The sequence below is a fragment of the Melozone crissalis genome, unplaced genomic scaffold, assembly GCF_028551555.1.
Source record: "Melozone crissalis strain CALT ecotype California unplaced genomic scaffold, PUWL_Pcris_2 ptg000042l_1, whole genome shotgun sequence".
Taxonomy (NCBI): domain Eukaryota; kingdom Metazoa; phylum Chordata; class Aves; order Passeriformes; family Passerellidae; genus Melozone; species Melozone crissalis.
In genome coordinates, this window is record NW_026535820.1 from 45,657,677 (window position 1) to 45,672,143 (window position 14,467).

At 50.4% G+C, this 14,467-nt stretch overlaps 1 protein-coding gene across 2 annotated transcripts in view; it reads left to right on the forward strand.

Moving 5' to 3' along the window:
- The first annotated feature begins 7,026 nt into the window (after positions 1-7,026).
- The window catches only part of BASP1 (brain abundant membrane attached signal protein 1), a 51,180-nt gene continuing 43,739 nt past the window's right edge, over positions 7,027-14,467 (forward strand). Inside the window, exon 1 of one of the 2 annotated variants that reach the window (XM_054285150.1) lies at positions 7,027-7,217. The gene's annotated coding sequence lies outside the window, so the exon portion shown is untranslated. Of the gene's footprint in view, positions 7,218-7,405; positions 7,484-14,467 lie in introns of those variants that run through there. The other variant, XM_054285151.1, reaches the window with a different exon arrangement.

Below are 14,467 nucleotides of genomic sequence, written 5' to 3' on the forward strand. Positions count from 1 at the left end.
CCCATCCTCTCTTATAGCTAAACTTGGCACGTAAAAATATGAAAATAAAAATATCAGTGTAGTGTAGCATTTCAAAGAAGCATTCAGAAAGCAGACAGACTGTCTTGCTCCAACATGGAGAATCCTGTGGCTGAATGCACAGCCCATGCTCTGAGAATGTACTTGTCTCTGGTATGAAAAAACAGCTCCTCTAGGTGTGGGGTGCACAAATTACCACCTAGCTGCTCACACTTGATTTTGGTAGTCTGAAGCACTGAATCCTTTGTGTGACCATCTACTACTAGCATTTTGACTTCAGATAAATCTCCACAGCTGGCTCTTGACTGGAAGAAGAGGAGTGTTTTTGCACACAGGAGTGTTTTCAACAGCTCTATGGACATGTTGTTAGTCGAGGAATAATGGGTTAGAGGCACAAGTACAATCTGACTCTTTTTCTGGAGGAGCCACTTCAATCTCAGCATTTACAAATATTTTTAGCTTTAGCCTCCTCAGCCGTAGTAGTTGTTTGACACTTCACAAGCCATTTGCAGCTTGCTCTTGGTACAAATAGCACAATAAAGAAACAGCTTTAAATCTAGTGCCTCCAAGTTGAAGGAATAAAGGGACTGAGAAAGGTGGCTGTATTGGTATATGACTAGAGCTGCTGTCATTTATGAAGGTTTAAGCTCTTTTCCATGCCTACTTCAGGCACCATATATTCCCAGAACACCTAATTTCAGTCAGTTCTTGATCTAGAGATACCCTTCATTGTGAGAGGGTGGGAAAGGACAGGCAAGGTACACAAAATAAATTTATAAGCAGTAGGAAGACAGTAGAAAGAAAACCAAAAGATCCTATAAATTCATCTCCTACAATGAGTACCCAGGGCTTCCACAGTCAGCTTCCAGGATGGGAGTGGTGTGAGCAGATGTCAACAGCGGCCACAACAGCAGGCTCCCAGGAATGTTTGCCCCATCAGAAAAATTCGTCCGTGTCTGAAAATTTTTCCCATATTTTCCTATCTTTCTCTACTTTGACTCTGGGGTAACACTGGCACTGCTAGGAGAATTTTAATTATAAGACTGTGTTTGCAGAAGTACAGATGTAGGTAATTCTCATGTGACCCAGCTTGAATCCAAAAGCTGAGCCGTGGTACCAGTGTCACAGTGCCTTCACCAAGGAGCAGCATGCCAGGTAAACCAAAAGGCTTAAGCTGGAGTTACCTCAAGGAACTGCATGCTGTGCTGTCTTCACAAAGCTAATTGAGGTGCCAGCAGGCCCCTGTGACAAACTGGGTATTGCAGAGCAGCAAGCACAGGGCTAATCCACGAGGGAGGAGGAGCCAGGAGCTGAGAGAGGGGCAAGTTAAGGAGATAAACCAGACCCACAGTCCACCCAGAAATTTCAGTCAGAAGAAATAAAAGATTGGATCAGAGACAGGGATGGGATCAGGGACAAGAGTGGTGTAGCTGGGACAGGGACTGATGGCTTGGGCTGAGCTGGAATGGGGTACTGAGTCATGGGCAGGGGTGGAGGAAGTCCCAGGGGAGGCTTGGCAGGGGCAGTCAGGGCTAACAGTGACTTTGGGGCCATGGTGCTGGGGTTCACAACCAGAAGTTCTCTCTCAAGGTAGGAATCCAAAAATTTGTGTTTCAGACAGAATAATGTTTTAGTTCAATAAGTAAGGTATGTAAGCACCCTTTATTGTAGAGATCAGAACACCAAGTACTGGAGCAAAGAATTGTTTTTCTTCTCTGAGGGTATTTGACACTCTTTTCTGTGCACTCACTTCTGCCTTTTAGGAGGTACATTGTAGGTAGCTGTCACATCAGTTTGATCATCCAGTCAGGTGTGCATTTGCTCCTGCATTACTGGCATTCTTGTAGCTGAAAGAAAACAGAATAAAATACTACAAGAGAAGCCAATTCTGATCACTATCAAGATATTGATATGGTCACTCCAGCTGTTAACTGAAAGACATTTTTGTGGCCATAGAAGCCAAACAGTGAATTCCTTATTCAGCTATTTCTTCGGTGAAACTTGCCAGTGAAAATGGAGAAAAGAGTCTGAGATCTAACCTATAGATGGTCATGGAGAAGCCTGGCATGAATAAATCATAAGGGAAGCTCATGGTAGTTGAACACATTCACTTCTTTTGCACATAAGTAACTCTAATTCTTTAGGGTAAGTGGGGTAAGAGACAGAAATAACCCAGATAATTGTCAGAACAGCAAATATATCCATCTTTGGAAAAACTTGCACGCAGACTTCAGTGGAGCAGAGAAGCCCTTTAAAATCGATGGCTAGTGCAGGACCTCCTGGGAGGCACATATGCTTTGTGTTATAGACTGAGCTGAAGCCAGAAATGCTGGGGTAAAGCAGGGTTCACAACCCACATATCCCTACCTGGCTATAGGCACAAAGTGCCACTTACGACATAAACAGAACCAGTCTAGTAAAACTAGACTCAGATACACCCACCACCATAGGATTTTGGGTTGTCCAGATTAAAATTGTTATCAGAAGTTTGCATCTGTCTTTATGTCAGGACTTAAATTTGGATTGAGGTGTTCCAGTAGTGATTTATCAAAGTTGTTATTTTGGGATTTGATCAAAACTCTTTATTTTATGTGCTTTACCTGCAAATTTCCGTAATGATACCTTGTGTCTGCCTATGCCATTGCAGTCAATTTTTGAAATTTATGTAGCTACTAGTTATATAGAAGAGGAGATGATATCCACTGCAAATAGAAAAAATTAGATATGTCTTTCAGCTTCTTGTATTTGCCTCAGAATACATGACTCTATAACCTCTGTTAATTCTGCAACAGGGAATTAAACTGTAATTACAGTTTAGATATTAATTTAAAAAATTATTTTAAGTGAATAATAATCTTAAGAAACTCTTAAAATTTGCATTGAATGGTGAAAGAAAAAAACCCCATTATTATTAGGAAAATGCTTATGGGGTAAACGGGCTTGGGAAAATCACTACATACGGGAAACTGCGGTTGTTCTCTCGCCTGGATACCGGGAAAAGCAGGATCTGCCAATAAACTGAACAAAATGCTCCCTCTCGTGGTGTAAACTCGGGAACAGGAGAGCGCAGGGCAGCAGCTGGAGGCTGGGGCGGTGGGGCGGCTGTTCCTGCAGCTGCAGCCGGAGCTGGCAGGTTTGGGAAGCCCTCTGAGCTGCGAGAAGCCTGGGTTTGCTCCTGGTTTGTTGTGATTGTAAGTGCGAGGAAGGCAGTGTTTCATTTGCAAGGCTGAAAGAGGGGCACAGGCGAGGGTTTTTACTTGATTTGTTTGGTTTTTTTCCCCCTTGTTTGCTGGTCGTCTCTCTCTTCCTATGGAATAAAATGGAAAGCTCCCCTGCTACCCCCAGCATAGGAACTCCTTACTGATCCTAGCGTCTTCTGAGGAAAAAGTCCAGAGTGCTCAGACAAAAATGGAATTGTGGGTGACAAGGATACAGGCAGAGAGGTGGAAGGAGTTGGGAGCTGGGCTTGTGAGTATTTTGGACTTGTGTTCTGGACATGCTGGGCTAAGAGATGTGGCTCTTGTAATATAATCACAGAACAAAGACTTGATTATTAATCAGAAGAACAAACAATAAACATTAAAGATGAAGAAAGAGTATTTAGGATTGAATTTGTTTCCTTCTGGAAAAGATGGAAATATGACAGCAGGTGACACCCATAAGAGAGACAAGGCTGGGCCTGAAATGTTGAAGCTGGAGGGAAGAACACTGAGGTACAGTAGTGCCAAGAGGTGACAGGAAGAGCTGGCTAAGAAAACGGAGGTAGCTTGGGTATTTGTCAAAGCAGAGTAACAGTGTGGATTTCAGAAAAGCAGCTGTTAATTACACAAAAAGGCCTAGACTTGCCTTTCCACAACAGACCTGGTTATTCATCTTTTTTGCAGGTGTCTCTGTTCTGCACTTTTTCTTCCTCCAGATACTGGTATCCAGTATTTCAGAAGAAAACGGAGAGGATATCTTACACACCCTTAGTTAAGACAAAGGCTGTTTAGAATACCCATTTGCCTAAAAGTATCACTTTTATTAAACAAGGCATTCAGATATGTATCTTACCTTGATGCAGCTGAGTAAATGAAATGAGCATTTGACAAATTTTGAATTTGGCTGCCCTGAGATACACAATTTAGCATGTAGGTGTATTTAAAAGAATGCTGGCTGCTAAACTATGGTTACCATCTGAGCCCTCCAGTTGCTGAAAATAACAAAATGATCATAACCTCTCACAAACTGATAGTAGCAATGACTATTTCTGTGCCATTTTCAGTTGTACAGGCTTTTCCAAGGAAATGACTCAGAACACACTTTTATTTCTGAAATATATTGTGACCCCTGTGTAACTTGTAATTCAGCTACAAAGTCTGATAGCGCTCCACTTTATGCAGGTGAGCATTCATTGCCGAAGCCCATGTTTAAACGCAAGCTAAAATAACAGCCTCTTTCTTTCCCTCTAATATTGCTTCACACTAATTGTGTGGTGCTTGGGCAATTTTACAAGACAATCTCGACAGTCAGAATGTCACCGCCGCATGGGCACGGTTAGCCTTGATCGTCCGGGCCAGCATAACCTGGGGCTCCATCTGCGCCCTGCCCACGGCCCAGGACTGATTTCAGCCCAGCCCAACCTGGGGCTCCCTCTGAGCCCTACACACGGCCCAGGACTGATTTCAGCCCAGCTCAGGCCCCCAGCCCCTCACTGAGCCTCTCTACGCTCACGCTGCTGCGTTCTGCACGCCTCTGCTTTACTCCATGGCTGGATTTCGGACCCATCTTGCCTCTCGCTTCTCTCCAACGCTGCCTCACAAATACTCCTGGCTCAGAAATAAAACTGAGAGAGGGGTTTTCTCCCTTGACCTTGCAGCACGCCGCCCCCGGGCAGGCGCCTGCCGCTCCAGGGATGCTCCCGGGAGGAAAGCGGACGGGCGGACGCGGCTCCCGCGGGATGCGCAGCGGCAGCGCGGGGGCGGGACGCGCTCGCCTCCCCGGGGAGCAGCTACCTCCTTCTCCGGCGTGTCAGGGCGTGTCCCCCTCCCTTTCTTCTCTTTCCTCGATTACCCAATTTAACGCTGGCTGCTGCATGCCCAACCCGCGCGGTGCAGCCGCCCCACCCCCGAGCTCCTTATCGTGAGCGCAGAGATATCGCGGCCGGGGGGAAGGGTCTCGCTTGCCCCCTCTCTCTCTCTCCCTCCCTCCCTCCCTCCCTCCCCCAGCTGCGGCAGGGCGCAGCCAGTCCGCACCGCGCCTCGGGAAGGTGGGATGCTGCATCGGGCAGGTGTGGCATGGCGAGCTCTGCGCCCCGGCGGCTGCGGAGCGAGGGTTAAACCACCAGGAAAACGCCGAGATACGAAGCAGAACTAGGAAAATAAAAACCCTCATAAAATAAAATATGAGGAAAAGGCTGGCTTGCAAACGCTTTCACTTAAATATAAGGAATTGTTCCTGCCCGGTGAGCTCGCCGTATCCAGGCTTCTCCTTTCCTCCCTTCCTCCCTTCACGCCCAGGGCTTTTGTGTGATGGCGGGGGTACAACGGGGGTTCTGGCCGCGCTGCCAGGTCGTCCCCGAGCGTCTCCTCTGGCGTTTCGGACCGGCTCCCCGCCCCGGCAGCGGCTGGGAGGATGCTCGGCACAGCTACAGGTTGCAGGGTGCGGTGTGTGAAACACAAACTCAGACGCATTTTATTGCCCGATAGTTTTCCCTCGTGGGAATGTCCAGGAAGCGTGACATCGCACATCACACCGCGCACCACGGCCCTCAGAACAGCACCCTGGCGGCCGCGCCCTCCCTCTCCACTTGCCCTGCTCCCCTTTCGATCCATATCCATCGAAAATGCAAGCCGGACTTAACCTTATCACGAGCCTACTACGCGTATCTCATTCGGTCCTAGTCCCCAGACAAATGGGAAACAGCTTCCATTGTTCTCGCTGAGAGATGGTGCTGCCGGCTTTGAAGCCCCGGCGCAGCCGGACCGCGCCCCTTGAGCCAGAGATTTCCCCAGACGTGCCGCCACCGCGGTTCTTTCCCAGCGGCTCCGCTCCTTCCCGGGATGCGGGTCCAGGGCCGGTCACCCGGCGGGGCCAGCCCAGCCCAGCCCGGCCCGGCCCGGCCCGGCCCAGCCCAGCTCGGGGAGCAGAGGGCGCCCCAGCCCAGCGGATCGCCGCCGCCGCCTTTGCCGGGCTCCCGCAGCGCGGAGCGGGCGCGGAGCGGCGAGCGGGGCGCGCCCGGCCCCGCCACAGCCGAGCTGTAAAAAGAGGGCGGTGGGAAAGTGCGGGCAGCACCCTCGGTTGTGCTGCGGCGGCCCCAGGGATGCTTTGGAACAGGGGGAGCTCTGGAGGGATACCAGTCCTGAAGCCCCAGCGACGTTCAGGCCAGCTCTTCAGCTGCAGGAGCGCCCGGGAGAGATCCATTCTCCTGAGAAATGTGTTGCTTTCCTCTATGTGTTGCTGCCTTTTGTGTTTAACCGGCAGACCCTCTCCTTAAGCGTGCCAAGAGCATCCAGGCCCGGGAATTTTTAGTCTCCTCCGCCCGTGCGGCCCCTCTCCGCCGTGCGAGCGGCTTTCCCGCTCCCCGGGAGGGCTGCAGGTGTAGGCAGGCGGCCCGGCTCGCCCGCTCCCTCCTCCGCGCAGCATCCCAGCTCCGCCGGGCGCGGCCCGTCCGCCCCACGGCGCGCTTCGGGCGCGGAGGGTCGCGGAGCGCCCCGCACCTCGCCGCGCCCGCTCTCCTCGGGGCAGCGAGGTTGGCCGCTCCCTTCCCTTTTTTTTTTTGTTTTTGTTTGAGGGGTGTGGGGGTGTAATGCTGCAAGGTGCGTTCGCGGAGCCGCGGTCCAGCCCCCCCTGCACGGCCGGTATTTAAACGCGGGGTCCGTGCGCCCCCTAAGCGCCAGCGCCGCGCAGCGCATCCCCCGCCCGCCAGCGCGGGAAATAAATAAATAAAGCGTGTGGCTTTTGAACTGCCCACAGACTGTCACAGGGAAGGGGGGAGGGAGGGAAAGAGGGAGGGGGAGAGAGTGAGAAATGCAGAGGCAGCAGCCGCGGTAGCGGCGGCAGTGCTCCAGCAGGCACTAGGCACTCCGGTCCCGGCGAGCGAGCGGGCGAGAGCCACAGCGCTCCGAGCGAGGCGAGGGGGCTCTGGGCTGCCCGGGACTCTCTTTGTGACACCCCAGCACACAAACACACCGACAGGGACAGAGGAAAAACACAAAAAGGTAAGACGCGGTGTGTCTCACTTATGCCATTTACACGGCAGCCCGCGAGAGCTTTGCCATTTTTATCATTTTCCCCCCTTCCGTTGTGTCTCGATTTGTGGGGAGGGGAGATGTGCGTGTGAATCGGTAAGAGCAGAGAGAGCGGAGCAGCCCGGGAGGCGCCTGCCCGGGCACATTTTAGGAATATCGCTGCGAGGAGCTCGATTCCTCGAGAGGGGACCACCTGGGAGCGGGATCGAGGCACACAACGGACCGAAGGCGATTCCGTGAGATTTAAATGCCCGGGAAGGCTCTCCTGGGGAAGGGTGGGGGTAGCGGTGGGTGTGGTGGGAATAATAGTGCTTTATGCCCAATTTCTTTTCGGCCCTTTTAGCCTGTTTCCAAAGGGAGTCTCCTTAATTAATAACAATAATTTAAAATAAAAAGAGGAAAAAAAAGGAAAAAAAAGAAAAGGGAAAAAAAAAAAAAAAGGGAAAAAAGGAAGATGCCCCAAGCTCTCCATGAAAGGAAGCGCTGGGAGAAGAGCACGCACGGCGCCAGGAAGATGGCAGGGCGGCTGGGCGGGGGGCGGCGGTGCTGCAGGGGGATTGCGGGCTCCGGGCGGCTGCTGGGGCGCTCCGCGGGCTGCGGGGGGCGTCGGGACGGGCGAGGAGCGGCCAGCGGCGCTCGCCCATTGTGGCCGGCGACAAGGCGATTGTCGCTTGCCCATTGTGGCGCGGAAGCGGCGCTGCCTCCGCGGTCACGCGTGCGCGTGGGCGCGCCGGCGGGTTTGAAGCGCTGCTCCCGGCCGGGCGGCACACGCCGGGGCTCGGCTGCCCGAGCAGGGGCCACGGACCCGCCGTCAAACACGACAGGGACCGCCACTGCTGCTGCTGCCCCCCGCGCTACGCCCCGATGCGCCTGGTCTATGAATATTCACCGACTGCCGCCCCCCGCTCCCCACAGGTCCCCATCGACCCTCTGGTTTTCCCCCCACCACGACTCCCCTCGACCTTTTTTCCCCCCCTTCCCCTCCCGACTCGCCGTGTCGCCTCTTCCCCACGCACACGCGTGTCTTTGGAACGCGGCACCCGCAGGGCGCTCTCTCCGCGCCTCAGCTGGGCGTGGCGGCACACGCGGGGGAAGGGAGGCGGACACACGCACACCCCCGGGACACCCCCGGGACACCCCCGCCCTCCTGCCAAGCCGGATGGGCGCCGCGCGGGGGGATGCGAGGCGACAGGGGAGTGCGGAGTGGAGCGGGGATGCGGGGAGGAATGGAGGGCAGATGCGGGGCGGAGGGGGATGCGGGGTGGAGGAGGGATGAGGATGGAGGAGGGATGAGGATGGAGGAGGGATGAGGATGGAGGAGGGATGCGGGAAGCCCCCGCCGCCCTGCCCGCGCCTTTGTCTGCGCCCGGCGCATGCGCGGAGGCGGCGGCGCGGCCGGGGCCGGCGGCGGAACAAAGGCGGCTCCCTCAGCTCCCCGAGCCCCGGGTGCGAGCCCCGGCCGCCCTCGGCAGCCCCGGGGCTCATCGGGGTGACCCAGCCGTATCCCGCACCCTTCCTTCCCCGCGCTGAGCCAGGCTGAGCTTGGCGTCTGTTGCTGTGCGCGGTGGCGGAGCGGACCCGTGCCCCCCCTCACCTCACCCACACAAATTTCGGCGTTTAGGAAGGGGAAAAGGCCGGCCCGCTGCCCGCCCCCTCGGGTTCGGTGGGCGGCAGGCGAGCGCCCGCGGGTGCGAACTCCCCCGGGGCGGGCTCCAACACCGCCCCCGCTGCTCTCGGGGGCCTGAGGGGCAGGAGCCGGGGCAGGGTCCCTCTGCAGCGGCCTTGGGGGCAGGAGCCGGGGCAGGGGTCCCTCTGCAGCGGCCTGAGGGGCAGTAGCCGGGGTAGGGTCCCTCCGCAGCGGCTCTGGGGGCAGGAGCCGGGGCAGGGGTCCCTCTGCAGCGGCCTGAGGGGCAGGAGCCGGGGCAGGGTCCCTCCGCAGCGGCCTGAGGGGCAGGAGCCGGGGCAGGGTCCCTCCGCAGCGGCTCTGGGGGCAGGAGCCGGGGCAGGGGTTCCTCTGCAGCGGCCTGGGGTCGCTCGGGGGTCCCTTGAGCAGAGAGGGCGAGGCGGGCGGCGCGTACGTGCCGCAGAGGCGGCAGAGCCCCCGGAGCAGCCCCGCCGCAGGGACGCGCTCCCGGCCCGGCTCCGGCCGTCTGGGAGGCACACGCGTGCTCTGCGTGCCCGGGCGGGCGCTCTCCTGGAGCATCGCATCTCCCTCTGCCGAGGGGAAGCAATCTATCAAGAGGAAGATTGTGTGCGTGCGTGTTAGTGCGACATCTTGAGATCTCTTTTGTTCGAGTTGTTGCGTCTCGATGCTGGCAGCATCGGTGCCTGTTCCTTCTTCACTCTCTTCTTTCCCGGCTCTTGTCTAAAATTCGGATATATATCTCTTTCTAGAGGGAGCATGCTTAAGCCTGTTTGAAATGTATGATTTTGTAAGCTAATGACAGTTTCTGAGCAGAAGACAACTGGTGCGTTAGTCAGGCTGGAGTTAAAGCTGACAAAAGAATATTGCCAGTGGGCTGCTAAATAGGCGATGGCAGTGGATTTTATTGCTTCCCCTCGAGGGTGATGAACATTCACTAGAAAACATACACCCTAAGGCCCCTTGCATAGCAATTACTTGATATTTCCAGTGTTTCCAATTAAGATCTCCTCTGAAGAAGCCATCAGAGCCCTAAAAAATGTCTAAATGTCCCCTCTCTGCTTGCCAGATGCTTGCCAGGCACCACCTAAACTGGTGGCCAGGCTTCAAACACTGAGGGTTTTTTTCCTGTGTAGATGTTCCCCATTAGCCAGGGAGTGTCTGAAGTGGGGGTGCCATACTGAAGGAAGATGCAGCATCTGCTGCTACTGCTCTCTCCAGGGGAGATACCTTGTCCAACACAATCCTTTTGTGTTCAGGGTGTTTCTGAGAATTCTGGGCAACGTTTAGGGGTGAAGAAAGAGAAGAAGCGAGAACATGGCCGAAGGTTTTTGCACTTGCTGTCAACTCATTGTCTCCCACAACTTCATTTGAGGGAGAAGCTTTGCTTTGTGATCTCCCTTGCTAGTGTATGCAGTGGATATTTTTTTTTTTGTCCGGCTGTTTCAGTTTAGCCAGGCAGCACCAACTCTGATCTGTGGACAGAATAAACACAAAATGTTGGGAAATTTGTGGTGGCTCTGTCTATTCTTGTATGCTTCATGTATGGAATAGCTGATTGTGTAATACTCCCTGTATTTCCCTAATTGTACGTAGCTGCCAAAATGCAATCATGCAGCAGTTTTTTTATGTTCATTTCAACCTCTGAGTGTATCATATCCAGTTAAAATCAACATTAAAAGGGTGAAAATGGTAAAATCACTGTTCAAGTTATTGCCTGAAGCAATGATCAGGTGAAATTTTTTTCTCCCCACCCCGCCCTCTTCTATACATCATTGCATTTGAGATGCAACACTCTCTAAAGCAACGTGGTGATACAAGGTTGATTTATTTGATTTATTTCAGAAAGTGGAATACCTTTGGTGCATACCCTTACCCTAAGTCTACAGAGTGTGCAACCTCCATAATTCCTGATCCATGTCTAGAGCTGTCTCCAGTCCTCAAGTACTTGTGTTTTGATCTTTCAAAATCAAGTCTGTGGAATAAATTGTATTTTCCAAGTGAAGCTGCTTCTGTTTGTGCTGTGTTCCACTGGTAGCTTTGGCCCATGCAGTGAACCATGAAGTCCTTCAGCAGAACCTCCTGCGTACACGACGGCTTCTGTCGAACAATGGTGAATTCTTCCCTCGTGCCAGCACCCACCCATGGCCCAATGGCACACGCTGAGCAGGGTAGGAAAAAAAAAAAAAAGCTGGTTGCAGGGTAGAAACAGGCCTTCCCATGAAATCTTGGGTGAGTTCTGTGTGGTTACAGTTTTAGACACTCAGCTACCATTGAGTTAGTAATTATTTGGAAATCTGCCATGGAAAGCTGATCTTGCACTAATTTATTAATTTCGAAATTTTGAAAACAAGAATTTTGGAGGGCTTTTGTTTGGTTTTTTCTTTCTTTTTTTTTGGTCCCATCTCTATGAAGAGTATTCTGCAGTTTTTTGTACGCGTTTGTGCACAAATCCCAGGTCTTGATCTAGGTGTGTAGGTGCAAGTGTAGCGTAGGGTGCAGTGTAAATTTAATGGGTAAAATCTAGCTCTTCAAATAAGAACACTGGATGATCTTCAAATACATAATGAAGAGTATAATAACCAATATTCAAGGCCTTTCCTTTATTCATACAAGGGTAGCAAAGGCAAGCCATTTTGAGGTATGCTACAGAAGTATGGAGACTGATTTATAACTAAAGAAAGATACTTAGGAATGACTTGGGTTGCTGCTTCTGTGTCAATAAGGAATGAAAAGAATGAGGTAACAACCAGAAAAATCAAAGAAATTCCTGAAAGCATTATAGACTTGATAATAGAAACCATATGCAGCATAATGGGGGTTTCATGCATTAGTAGGAAATGCTTTCGAGATTAAAAAAATATGCAGGGGGAAGAAGGCGGGAAACCTTATGCAGAATGGAAAAGACTTTAAAGTCTTTCTTGCAATATCTTGTATCTCACACTTCTCTTCCCTAAAAGTGATGCCACCTAAGCTTCTTACTTCAAGATGGAGAAATGTGATTAATCTACTGTATCTACTGGTTATTTGGTATGAAAATTCATAAGTTTAAGATAGAAATAAATTGATAGCAATGTGATTCCTCAAACATGAAAGATTCCTGACTTACCAGAATCTGAAAAGAAATCTTTGGCTTTCGTCTGCACACCAATAAATGTAAAGAGATACTGATTTGTAACACATGTGGAATGGTCAGGTTTTGCCTGGGAGCAAGATGTGTAGTAATTCTGTCTTAAGTACAGTTAATGGAATTTAACTCTGAGGAAACAGTTTTATTAATAAAAACCTCATGTCTTAGGATATAAATAATAGTCTGATCTCTTTTGATGTGTTTGGTATTGTCTCCTGCAGAATAGGAATGAAGCAGTCTGTATAGTTGCCTGTCTTGTTGGGTATATACTGCCAAGTACCCCAGCAGTGCAGTAGCGTTGGGAAAGCCACATGCTTTTTAGTCACATGTTGCATAGTTTAGATGTTAGCCTGGTAAGTGGTGCCACATATGATTATGATCTGCTGACCCAGGGATTTTTTTTTTACCCTTTAGGAATTTGAACATCTTTTCAAAAGATTTTATTTTGTGTACACTGCCTTAGCAGTTGTTCAGAGCAGCATGACCTGGCACTTCATGTAAACTGTAGGACTGATGGCAGGATCTTCATTTTGAATAGACTTACTGTCCTTACAGAGGATACAACACTGAATGTAAGACTGGGCCTTAGCTACCAACCTTGATGGATGATGTCACGATGGTGATTGTAATACTACTGGTGCCTTGGCAGGAAGAGGATATGAATGCACTGTTGAAGCATAATCTTTTCCTTCAGGCAACAGCCTAGTAGCTGTAATGACAGTTTCCCAAGAATTAATTTTAATGATAGAAATCTGTGCCATCATGATGTTGTGTGACAAATGGAAGCTAGTTCTGTAAGAGTAATGAAATCGGGGGGCTGCTGGCTATCTCCTGTTTCAATAGTCTTTAAATACTCAATGGGATACAGAACATAACCCCTGCAGAGAGACAGAGCCTGGTCATAGTTTTTGAACTTATTTTTTGCTATTACTGTTTTCCTTGTGTGATTGGTTGGTGATGGAGGGGCTCATATTCAAAATTACATCTTGATGTGATTAACTGTTTTAGAATGAAGTAGATGGTCACATAGTGGGATCCTGTAGATGTGCATCTTCTAGACAAATTTAAGATGATTGATGAACTATGGAGAAGAAATGAAGCAAAGACAAAACAAAGAATGGATCAACAATGGTAGAATTGATGCAAGTTTCCCTCATCTTCCTACCTTAGAAAAACATATGCCAAACATGCACGAATCAAGATGTATAAAACAGTGAAAACCCAATTACAAACATAGTCAACATGGAAGAGTTACACCATGGGAAATGCTTTGGTATGTGCTTGTCTGAGATAGTCTGGAGCCAGAGAATTGCTTCATCAGTTTCCTGTAATCATCCTTCCTCAAGGCAGTGAAGCGGGTCATTAGCGCAGAACGAAAACAAAAACAAAAACAGGGTAGAGGTGGTATAAAATTAAGAGTCTGGAAAAGGACAGGGTGAAACCTGTCACCACTGGATGAGGTGTTGAGATTATTTCTACATTTCCCTTTCCTATACAAAGTCTCCAGTAACACAAAGTTGCTGTATTCTGGCCAGGGCTGGTAAGTGCATGATTGACTTCTGCTGCTAACTGTGCAGATCTGGTGGGAGGAGGCAAATTCAGTGAGATCTGAGGTGGTGAAAACTGTCTTTGTGGGTTTCTTGCTGTCACCAGGAAAACTTCAGCAGATGGGGAAGATGTGCTAGCTGCTCTAACCAACGTTTCCTAACTAGATGTGCTGAGAGTGTGAGGCTCACTTTCCTCCAGCAGCATCACTAAACCCTGCACAGGGAATGCACATTCTGCACTGGGAATAGCTGGTGTCACTGAAGAGAGGTGAAAGATGTGTGTTGGACCTTGCTTTTCTTTTCAAAGAAAAGAAAAGCAAGGGAGACAGAAGTTCTCCAGATGATAAAATTCAAAATCAGGACAGATTTTCCAGGCTCTTCCATCCCACACTTTGCTTGAGATGTAGGAGTGTACTGTTGGTTTGCAACTTTATTTTACTTGGAGCTTTCGCTAGGAGCTTGTGAGGCTTCTGTAGGGGACCTGAGTGCTCAGGATAGCCCCTGAGCCTCTAATTCAAATGCTTAAATTAGCACAACAAAGCAAATGTGGAAATGTGGAAACCCTTTCCTTGTTTGCAGTCCACACATGTTCTGTGTAACTCCAGCAATCATAGCTGAGAGCTTTCTGATAGCCCTAGAATGCTGCATGTAGGATGTGAGAGTTCAAGGAGAGTGACAAGTTGTCCTTGAGGATATCTTTTTTTGAAGGATCTGGTGTTACTCACAGGCGAGAATTTTGGTAAGAGGAATTTATCCATTCTCTGCTTCTGTATGGTATTCCCTTTTCTCATTCCCTACCCTCGGAGATCTTCATCTGGAAAAAAACCATCCTCCGGTGAAGAGGTACCAGCAGAAACCTTTTTAGCTGCTTGTAGCCATCTGATGTTCCACCAGTATTGTG